This window comes from Podarcis melisellensis, assembly GCF_964234715.1.
Source record: "Podarcis melisellensis genome assembly, chromosome: Z".
Classification (NCBI taxonomy): domain Eukaryota; kingdom Metazoa; phylum Chordata; class Lepidosauria; order Squamata; family Lacertidae; genus Podarcis; species Podarcis melisellensis.
Genome location: NC_138547.1, coordinates 15,195,837 through 15,206,685, shown reverse-complemented (window position 1 = coordinate 15,206,685; position 10,849 = coordinate 15,195,837). Strand labels below are relative to the sequence as shown.

The window sequence follows — 10,849 nt, the reverse complement described above, 5'->3', positions numbered from 1 at the left end:
TTTATGTGGTTTCATTGAATCATCAGGTTGGAATGGACCCAAGGGTCATCTAGTCTAACCCCCGGCAATGTAGGAATCACAGCTAAAGAGTCCCTGGCAGTGGTCATCCAACCAACCTATGTTTAAAAACCTTCATTGAAAGAACGTCCACCACCTTCTGAGGTAGTCTGTTCATTTGTAAGTCGCTTTGCATTGCTTTGGTTTTTAAAAAGTCACAATAAATTTAATAGCAAACAATTTTCCCCACATCCCTAGGATATCTCCTGTCCTACCCGCCCTGCCTTCAACTCATGATGTGAGCATTTGTCTCTGCAAGTAATGAATTGTGACGTTATTCGTTGGAAAGTGGATTGACAGTGTTGGGATGTCCATGTTCCTCCTCCCTTTCATAAATTTAAAAGGATGTCCTTGAAAAAGCAAAATTAACAGCAGATCAAAAATGACATCCAGACTCAGCCGCAATGTTTGTTCAGGGCTTTGGTAAATCAGAAACCCCATCACATGCAATCATTTCAGTTACAAACCCTCCAACATTTCTCCAGTTGAAAGAGGGATATCCTATTCCATACCCTCCAACGTTTCCCTGATGAAAATAGGGATGTCCTAAGCAAAAAAAAAAAAAGACATTTCAGCATTAAATCAGAAACCAGGATGACTTCTGAAAATCCAGGACTGTCCCTGGAAAATAGGGGCATTTGGAGGGTCTTGCTTCCCCATTCTGAAGGAGGAGCCAGAGTGGTTCAGCTTTAGTGGGGAGGCTGTTGTCAAGGCAACCATGACTCACCCAGCCCAGCCTATGTGACATCACTCAATGCTGGCTTCTAGGGACCAACTGCAACTGATCAGCAGTTGGCAGTGAGAAGCAGAGTGAAAGAGTTAGCAGTGAGTTTGAAGCCCTGGCCCCTAAGGCAATGATCAGGTCCATTGCTGCGGTCCTCCTCTGCCTCATCCGGACTTCCCAGAGGTGAGCTGGGCAGAGGGAGGGGCTGGTCCAAGGTCACCCTTTGAGCGTGGTGGCGGAGGGATGTCTTGAACCCAGGGCTCCAGTTTCTCAACTTCTCCCCATTCTCTCCTAGCTTCAAGAGGCTGTGAGAGTTTGGGGGCCAGAACCTCAGTTTGCTATGTGTTTTTATTGGTTTTTATTGATGGGGGCAGCTTCCCCCCGCCCCCCAGCTATGCCTATGGTGACAAGAGATTTCCCAGGCAAGTTCAGATACAAGAATAAGATGGGAGAAAGCTCTTCTCTTTTGGCTCACACCAGGGACCTCTCCCTGCAAGTGGCACATGGTTGCTATTTGACATCACAATGAATTTATTTTGTACACTTAGGGGTGCCTCCCCACCATGCCAGGATCCTGAGACCCACAGGCATATCTGGCAGGACGGCGCCAAACAAAGGGTCCTGGACCAAAGTATTTTCTGAGATCTTTTTGATAACTGTGCCAACAATTCACCCTTCTCCTTGTCTGGCTCTTTTGAATGTGTATGTTTGGATCAAGACCTTAATACGTAACAAGGAACTGATTTTGTATCTGTTGACACTGGCTGGGACCACAACTGCCAAATTTTGGAAGACCTCAGCAGAGCAGATTCCTCACTCCTTCCCAAAGATGAGACTGTCAAGGCCCTGTGGAGATCGGGATTGGCAACTGGCGTCCCTGGGACCAAACTGCCCTCCTGAGACAGATCAGCTTGTCTAAGCCACAAACAGGTCTTGAGGAACTGGATTTCTTGGAGTCTTTCTCCTCCCTCCCCCTCCAAAGCCCAACTGCCTTTAACTGTCACACACACACTGTCCCAACTGTCTCCTGCCTGTCACACTCCATCCTCAGCCAATCAGCACGCAGCACACCCCAAGGTTCCATCCTCCTCTCACAGCCCACTCACTGCTCTCACTTTACCTTATATCCCACAAATGTTTCTCTACACAACATTTTACCACATGTCCCTTAATATACAAACCTACACAGGTCAGTTAACAACGACGAACACCTGTCCATTTGACTGGGTTGCCCCAGGCACTCTGGATAGCTTCCAATATAAAGAAAGACATAATAAAACTTTAAACTTTTTTTAAAAAAACTTCCCTATACAGGGCTGCATTCAGATGGCTTCGGGGGTGGGGGCATAACTCCATACCCTCCAATATTTCTCCAATGAAAATAGGGACGTCCTGAGGAAAAGCAAGACTTTCCAGGATCTAATCAGAAACCAGGGTGATTGGAAAATAGGAAAATATGGACGCTGTCAGGAATCGCTCCGGGTGACTCAAGTAAGTAAGCTGAGCTGAATGAAACAATGAGGGAATGCCTAACAGATCCTCACTGCCTCCTGGCTTGCTTTTGCCCTGGTGTTTTGGAAGCTTCTGAAAATACCCTTCAAATCAGCTGCTTGGATATAGGAGAGAGCGTTGGCCTGGCCTGAGGCCTCGGAGCTGTCCACCAGGTGCTTTCTCAGATGAAAATAGGAACATCCTGTTCAATAATAAAGGGACGCGGGTGGTGCTGTGGCTTAAAGCACAGAGCCTAGGACTTGCCAATCAGAAGGTCGGTGGTTCGAATCCCCGCGACGGGGTGAGCTCCCATTGCTTGGTCCCTGCTCCTGCCAGCCTAGCAGTTAAAAAGCACGTCAAAGTGCAAGTAGATAAATAGGTACCACTGCAGCGAGAAGGTAAACAGCGTTTCCGTGCGCTGCTCTGGTTCACCAGAGCTTAGTCATGCCAGCCACATGTACGCCGGCTCCCTCGGCCAATAAAGCTAGATGAGCACCACAACCCCAGAGTCGGTCACAACTGGACCTAATGATCAGGGGTCGCTTTACCTTTATTTAATAATAATAATAATAATAATAATTTTACTATTTATACCCTGCCCATCTGACTGGGTTGCGTCTAACAACTTTAAAAATATAATAAAACATTTAAAAACTTCCATATACACGGTTGCCTTCAGATATCTTCTAAAGACTGTATAGTGTTTTATCTCCTTGGCTGTGAGGTTACGAAACTCCATACCCTCCAGCATTTTGCCTATTAAAATAGGGATATCTTATTTCATACGCTCCAGCATTTTTCCAGTGAAAATAGGGACATCCTATTCCATACCCCCCCAGCATTTCTCTGATGAAAATAGTGACGTCCTATAATTACAAACTTCTCGTATTTCTCTGCCTCCTATGTTCTTCTTTTTTCTTATTCTTCTTGCTTAGAAATGGGTTTCTTTTGAAGACTGGAGGGGAAACAATCTGATTTTTGTTGGCTAAATCAGATTGACAATGGGAATATTTCTTTCTCTCTTTTGATATTTCTCTGCTTGAAAAGAAATGTCCACAGATCGATGGATGTCCCATTTTGTGCAGCACTGGTGAGGATGAAAAAAGTTTTCCTGCCTTTCAAATAACAAAACGGTGTAACACTAGAAACAAGGCTCCCATTACTTTGATGGTTAAAAAGCAAACTCTGGGAACAAGCTCACCCCCCACCCCTTTCTGATATTTTGCAAACTTGGTCCAAAGGGCAGATATCACTGGATGGCAAAGTTCTGAAGGGCTCAGAATATAAGCTTTTTGGTCTTTTATTGCAGCACATATAAACTGTACCACAAAACCTCCAAAATGAAGTTTTAAATGGATGGACGGTTGTAGCATCTACTGGGCTTGCCTCTTTACAGTATTTTTACTGCTGGTCCTTAAAACCCCACAAACATCATCAAAGCAACATTTTACCTTCCAGCTGACATAAAGAGAATTGTTTTCTTGCAAGGAGTCAACGGGAGGTGATGTTGCAAGGGAAACTGGCTCACAGCTGGTGTTCTGAAAATGTGGTCTACCCACCCAAAGGAATCCAAAGCTTAGCCCAGTATTAGCAACACCGACAGGCAGCTGCCTTATACCAAGACAAATGATCCATCTAGCTCAGTGTTATCAACACTGAAACTCTCAAGCGTTTTAGGCAAGGATGTAGCCAGCCCTTTTTGGAGATGCCAGGGATTAAACCTGGGACCTTCTGTGTGCAAAGCAGATGGTCAACCATGGAACTATAGATGCTCCTGAAGAACATAGGAAGCTGCCTTATACTGAGTCAGGCCATTGGTCCATCTAGCTCAGTATTGTCAACAGTGACTGGCAGAAGCTCTCCGGGGTTTCAGAGAAGGATCTTTCTCAGCCATGCCTGGAGGATGCCAGGAATTGATCCAGGGACTTTTTGCCTGCAAAGTAGAAGCTCTATCACTGAGCTACAGCCATTCTTTAATTACATTAGAGGAAGGAGGCCTTCTGAGCTGGATCCAGTGTCAGCAGCACTGGGATGGCCAGTTAATAAATTCATTGGATTCTGCCTTACACTGAGTGAGATTGTTGGCCTGCCTAGCTCAGTATTGCCTGCACTGGCTGGCAGTGGCTCCCCAGGATTTCAGACAAGAAATCCTAGCCCTACAGAGACGCTGGAGATGGAATCTGGAAGTATTTGGTGAGCTTACAACTCACCTCCCAGCTAGGAATAACACTGAGCTGAGATTACCAGTTGCCCTGGAGATGCAGAAACCAAAGTATAGTGTGGCCACACCCCTCATCTAGAGCATGAGCCTTACTAGGTTGCATCATCATGTGGGATGCTGTACTTGAGGTGCAGGTTAAGAGAGACAGTGTGGTATAGTAGTTAGATTTCTGCACTAGTACCTGAGAGACCAGGGTTCATAACTCAGTCATGAAGCTCACTGGGTGACCTTGGGCCATTCACTGCTCCTCAGCTAACCTCACAGAGTTGTTGTGAGGTTAAAAAGGGCAGGGCAGGAAACTATTTAGAGTTATCATTAATTATATTTCTATGTCAACTTTCTTCCAAGGAGTTGAAGGTGGAATATAGATGATGATGATGATGATGATGATGATGATGATGATGATGATGATGATGGGCCTAAGAAAAGGCACAGAAGCCCATGGCCACACACACCACTTATCACCAGATCTCCATTTTGTCCTTATTAAATCTATGACATGCTTGGGAAAATAGTGCTAATAATTCAGCTCCCTGCTAAAGGATCTTTGAAGCCAGGAGCTTATTAAAGCAACAAGACTTAGCATTTCAGTGGCACCTTTTTCTCAAAGAAATCAAAGCCCTTTGCAAACATTACTTAACTAAAATGAACAGCACCTCCGGGATATGTTGTTATTCTATTATAATACTAATATCGGAGGAAGGCGCAATGAGATCCAAGGAAGACAAGGCAAATTTTCTTAATGTAAAGTCCTTTATCTCTCCCCCCCCACACACACACACCTCTTAATAAATGTCTGTGCATCTCACGGCCTTGTTTCCTTCAGATTTTTAATTCAAGATGCACGCAGAAACTTTTAATGTGCACAGTGTTTTACATATTTTGCTCTGCTCGTATTTTGCATTACCCCTGTGGAGCGTTGTTGAAACACTCCTGACAACACACAAACCTGACATCCCACATCTTCAATTGATGGGATTCAAGATTATGGAAGTTTTCTTTTGTTGGGGGCGGTGGAAGATTTGCTTTAAAAAGAAAGAAAAGAAAATGAACCATTTTTTTCAAGCTGAAACAAATAAAGATTCTGTAATTTGCCTCCTCTACCAGATGTTCTGCTTGAGATCCAAATTTGGATTTGGAATGTGAAAGTTTAGTTTTAGACCATGTGTGTGGAACCTGTGGCCCTCCAGAAATTACTTAACTACAACTCCCATCATCCCCCTACAATTGGCTGTCCTGGCTGGGGCTGATGGGAGTTGGAGTCAAACAACATCTTCAGGCCCACAAGTTTCCATCTGCTGATATAAGAAAGGGTGCTCCCCTCTCATTAATGAATGCCTCTTCTAAATAGGAGCGTTCTTCCACCTCTTGCCTGCAGTAGGGAATGCACTGTGTGGAGAAGTCTTTGTATCTGTCCACCAGCTTTCAGCTTCATTGGATATCCATGAGCTCTAGTGTTATGGAAAGAAAACTTTTATCCACTTTCTCTATGTATTGAATAACTACATGGACTTCTATCATGTCATCTCTTCCTGGCCTTTTCTGTCAACAGTTGCTGCACTTTTTCCTCAAACTTTTTTTTGCAAACTGCAAGTAGGACCTGAGCACAAGAGCAATCTCCTTTCCTGGCAGGGCCGGCCCAAGACACTTTGGCACCCGAGGCAAACCACAAAATGGCTGCCCCTCCCCACCAAGGAGGAAGGGGTGAGTGAAGAAGTACAAGGGAGGAATAAAGGTCTATATCAGGAACAAGGGCAAGCATCAAATCAACCTTACCTAGTGGTTAAAGTGGGAATCAAAGGCCGTTATGGGGCGGAAGGGGCCCACAATAAGTCACACCTGGTAGGTGCAGAGCCCCCCAGAGGGCAGCCTCTGCTATTTCCTCCCTAGGTGTGGGAAGAGACCAAGTATTCACCAAGTGGCCACTGCAGAAGCAGAACTGGGGGATTGCAAAGGAGGTGGCAAATTTGGTTTCCAAGAAGTGTGCCACAGCTGTTGCTGCCACTGCGGCAGCAGCAGGCGAAGCATTCCTTGAAGACTGGATCTGCTGCGTCTGTGAATCCTGCTGCCTGAGGCAGTCACCTCATCTTGTCTCGTGGGCCGGCAGGCCTTGCATCCTGGCACAGGCATGCCTAGTTTTATTGTGCTTTGCAGATCTACAGGGACATGGGTGCATCTGCAAGCAGCCCGACCACTTCCAGGGAAAAGAACACCCCCCTTTCCACCCCTAAGCTGGTCAGGACTGGAGCTAGAATTTCCCTTTCCTGCCCCTGCAGCCAGGGCGGCGCCTGACTTAGTAGACTGCAGTATGTTGTAAACATAACTTTTATATGCATTGGGAAACAGACAAAAAATTGTGTGACTTTCTTTATTGTGATACGCTTCTTTATTGCAGCGGTCTGGAACTGAACCTGTAATATCTCTGAGGTGTGCCTGTGTTCAGAAGCATTGCTCCCTCCGACCACGGAGGCAGACCATAGTTACAGTGGCTCGTAGCCATTGACAGCCTTCTCCTCAGATTTGTCCATCTAGGAAGCCCCAAACACAGCAGCCTTTCATCGTAGGAGAGTTTTCTGAGCAGCTTCTGGAAAGCTTCCCTTGAGAGAAGGCAGTTCTTCAATCCACAGATGAAGAGGGAGGGAGGGAAATTCAAGCTCTTTTATTTCCTTATTTATTTATTTATTTATTTATTTATTTGGCAAGCACAGGGGAAAGTGAAAATGTGAAGGGTAAAAGAAAGCTTGGCACCATAACTTTCTCTCTCCCACTCCCGACATCCTTCTCCATTGCTCCCCCTCCCCTGCCTCCAGCCCACACAGCACTTCATTTGCAGCTTCTGTGGTGGCAGAGAGCAAACCCGGCTCCACCGGGGGAGGGAGAGACGCCTGTCTCGGAGCTGTCAGGCTGGGTTATCACCTTGACGCTTTAATCGAAGAATCAGACTTTCACTTGGAGGATTTGATTCTGCAAAGCGGGCCCTGACTCTGACTTTCAATGAGCACACGTGGGAGGGGAAAGCTTGATGTGGCTTCACACTTCCCCGCACTGGGCCAGCTAGCTGGTTAGACAGGGGGGTTGCAGTTGCTTCAGGCGGCAGATGCATTCCCCCAGGGTCTCCCCTAAGCCAGCCTGCTCTGCACCTCATAAGAAGGAGGGAGAGTAAGACTATCAATGGCTACATTCAGGACAGATAAAAGAAAGGACTTCTTCACATGATGCATAGTTAACTGTGGAACTCCCAATGGAGGCGGTGATGGCCACCAACTTGGATGGTTATAAAAGAGGACTAGACAAATTCATGGAGGATGGTGGCTATTAGTGGCTACCAACCATGATGGCTGTGATCTGCCTCCACAATTGGAGGCAGCAGTGCTTCTGAATACCAGCTGCTGGAAAGTACAGAATGGGAGAGTGTGCTTGAATCCTGCTTGTAGACATCTAGTTAGCCACTGTGAGAACAAAAAAATGATTTGGTGGGCCATTGGCCTGATCCAGGAGGCTCTTATGTTCCTAAGAACCCATATGGATCAGGACAATAGCCCGTCTAACCCAGCACCGTATTCTCACAGTGGTCACCATATGCCTCTGGAAAGCCAGCGAGCAATTGAGTGCAATAGCATTATCGCTATTGTCTAACTTTACCAATTTGTCCAATTATATTACAGTGGTACCTCGGGTTAAAAACTTAATTCGTTCTGGAGGTCCGTTCTTAACCTGAGGTACCACTTTAGCTAATGGGGCCTCCCGCTGCCACCACGTGATTTCTGTTCTCATCCTGAGGTAAAGTTCTTAACCAGAGGTACTACTTCCGGGTTAACGGAGTCTGTAACCTGAAGCGTCTGTAACCCGAGTCACCACTGTATTGTGCATGGAATTATATACCATGAATGGAAAGCAGATGCTCTACCCCTGAGCCACAGACCTTCCCCCAGATATAACTGCAGGACTCATGCAGCCTGCCCTGAGCCCCCTAAGCTAGTGTACTGCCCTCATGAGAGCACTGTCCCATCATCAGTGCTGCAATTTAGTCTACTTTTGTATGCAGAATGGCAGAAGCGGGACATCTCAAGTTCTACTCAGAGTAGACCTATGGAAATGAATGGATCTAACATAGTCACATCCATTATTTTTAATAGGACTAGCATTAGATAAACCCCCTTGGACTCAAGCAACAGACTTCATCTAGCACCAGGCCTGCGTCTGATAGCCACATAGTTTATTATTACAGTATATCAAAACAGATCTATTAAAATACAGGTGATAAAAGCAGCAAAGCACCATTAAAACCCATTTCCTTGAAAAAGAAGTTCCCAAAAGACTTGTTGGAATAAAATAGTCTTTACCTGCCAGCAGAAGGACAACAATGGGGAAGCCAGCCTGGCCTCTCTAGGCAATCGAGTAGTATGGGGGGGGGGCAACAGGGTCGGTTGCTCTGGGTGCAAAATTGTTAGGTGAACAAAATTTCAACACCTGGTGCTGCCTCAATACAGCTGTGCATGTCCATTATTAGGCTCCCTTGAAAATGGCTTCTCCATGTGAACCAGGAAATGACTTCTCCAGACAACAAAAACTCTTCTTTTATCTCTGCAGCTGCAATCTCCTGGGTGATGCAAACACCCATTAGGCAGTTGAATGTGCACGCATATTCCATCTGTTTCCCTTCCACCCACCCCTTTGCATGGCCCTGGGCTCTGGCAACCCATGCTACACCACTGTCAGTAGGAAGGGAGTCCCACAGTCTGGGAGCTACCACAAATAAGGCCCTCTCCTGCGTTCCCAACCAAGCCTGCCTGTGAGGGTGGAGTGAAGGGCCTTCCCTGAAGATCTCAGAGCCAGTGCAGGTTGGGGGGGCAGGGCGGGGGTTATACAGTTATTCAGATAGGCACGGTGGGTTTAACTCGTTATTGATAAAGGTGTACAGTATTGATCAATAATTCCCCTTGTTTTGAAAAACTGCAAGTTAAAACTAGCTTATTCGTCTTCCTTAACTCTTGTGTTCTGGGATTGTTGTGGTTTCTCCTTACCTTCCTTTTCTCCACAGCCACACACACACACCCGCCTTCCTGCAGCCCAATTTTCAATGATGCAATGGCTGGTTATCTGCCGCTACACTTAAGAGACAGTCGGAGAATGCAGGAGAGTCAAAACTGCTCACCCCTGATCTAAAGAGCACACAAGTGGGGAAAATCTTGTCTGAATATTATTTTTTTATTCCTTCCCCTTTTGCCACTTGTGCTCTGACCCAACCAGGAAGAAGTTCCTCTATGGGGAACTGAGGCATTTCACAGCTTGCATCAGTGCATCCTTGTTCTCCGGCTCAGACTTTTCCTCATTTTATCCTTTCCCCCTCCCCTCCCACTCCGCGCCATCACACTGCTCCAACTGCTGACTGTGGTGAAATCCCTGCGGTTAATTGGATCAGGGTCAGTGTTTTCCAGAGGAATATTAAGTCGGGTCCACAGCTTCAGCCTGGAGCCATGCAGAAACTTTGCAGTATGTGGCCCTGGAAGCTATCAAACTGCCAGATACACACAGGTCCAAACCAAGCTTTTATTCCATGCAAGATTTAGAAAAAGGTGCATGGCAGAGTTGCAAACCCTAATCAGCATCGTCACAGATATCTGCAACAGGGTAAAAATAATAAAACACCAGACAACTCCCACCTGATGGCCTGATGATGATCAACTTTGGGAAAACAGAGATACCGTATGTTTTTACGCTGGCAGCACCAATGTTGCATAACATTCTTCCTGCTGGAATGTGAGCGGCCCCATTCCTTCCACCAGCTGTTGAGGACACACCTGTTTAGACAAGCGTTCCACTGGATCTCCTGGCCTGAACCTCCTGTTTTAACTGCTGTTTTGCTTGTTAATGGACATAAAGAGTATAAGAAGAGCCTCACGGCTGGATCTAGCCCAACAGTGGCCGGCCGGATGCCTGTTTCAGTGGGCTTGTTTTATGACACATTTCAATAGGTTGGTGTTTCTTTTAACATTTGGATTAAATTGTCCTATTGTGCATTTTAATTAATTAATTGCTACAATGCACTCTGTGTGGAGATTACCTTGCATTTGATCTGGAAGCTGCAGAATGATCTGGTCAGTGCAGAATGCTGCACCACAATTGTTGACAGGAGCGAGGCCTTGTCAGCATGCACCACCCATGCTCAGAGATCTGCACTGGTTGCTGATTTACTACTGGGCCAAGTTCAAGGTGTTACTATTAGTATATAAAGTCCTTAACACCTTGGGTCCAGCTTACCTGTGAGATCATCTTACCCCTACATGTGCCTGCTTCCGTCAGCGGAATTGGCACTACCACCACACATGCCACATAATACCCATTCTGCATTTGTA

The 10,849-nt window shown here is 46.1% G+C and overlaps 1 long non-coding RNA gene across 1 annotated transcript; it reads left to right on the top strand.

The window, feature by feature from the left end:
* The first annotated feature begins 1,101 nt into the window (after positions 1-1,101).
* On the top strand, positions 1,102-10,523 carry LOC309361722. The gene is made up of 4 exons (XR_014164602.1): positions 1,102-2,272; positions 3,208-3,362; positions 6,046-6,197; positions 6,889-10,523. It is a non-coding gene; the product is annotated as an uncharacterized lncRNA (long non-coding RNA).
* Positions 10,524-10,849: the final 326 nt, after the last annotated feature.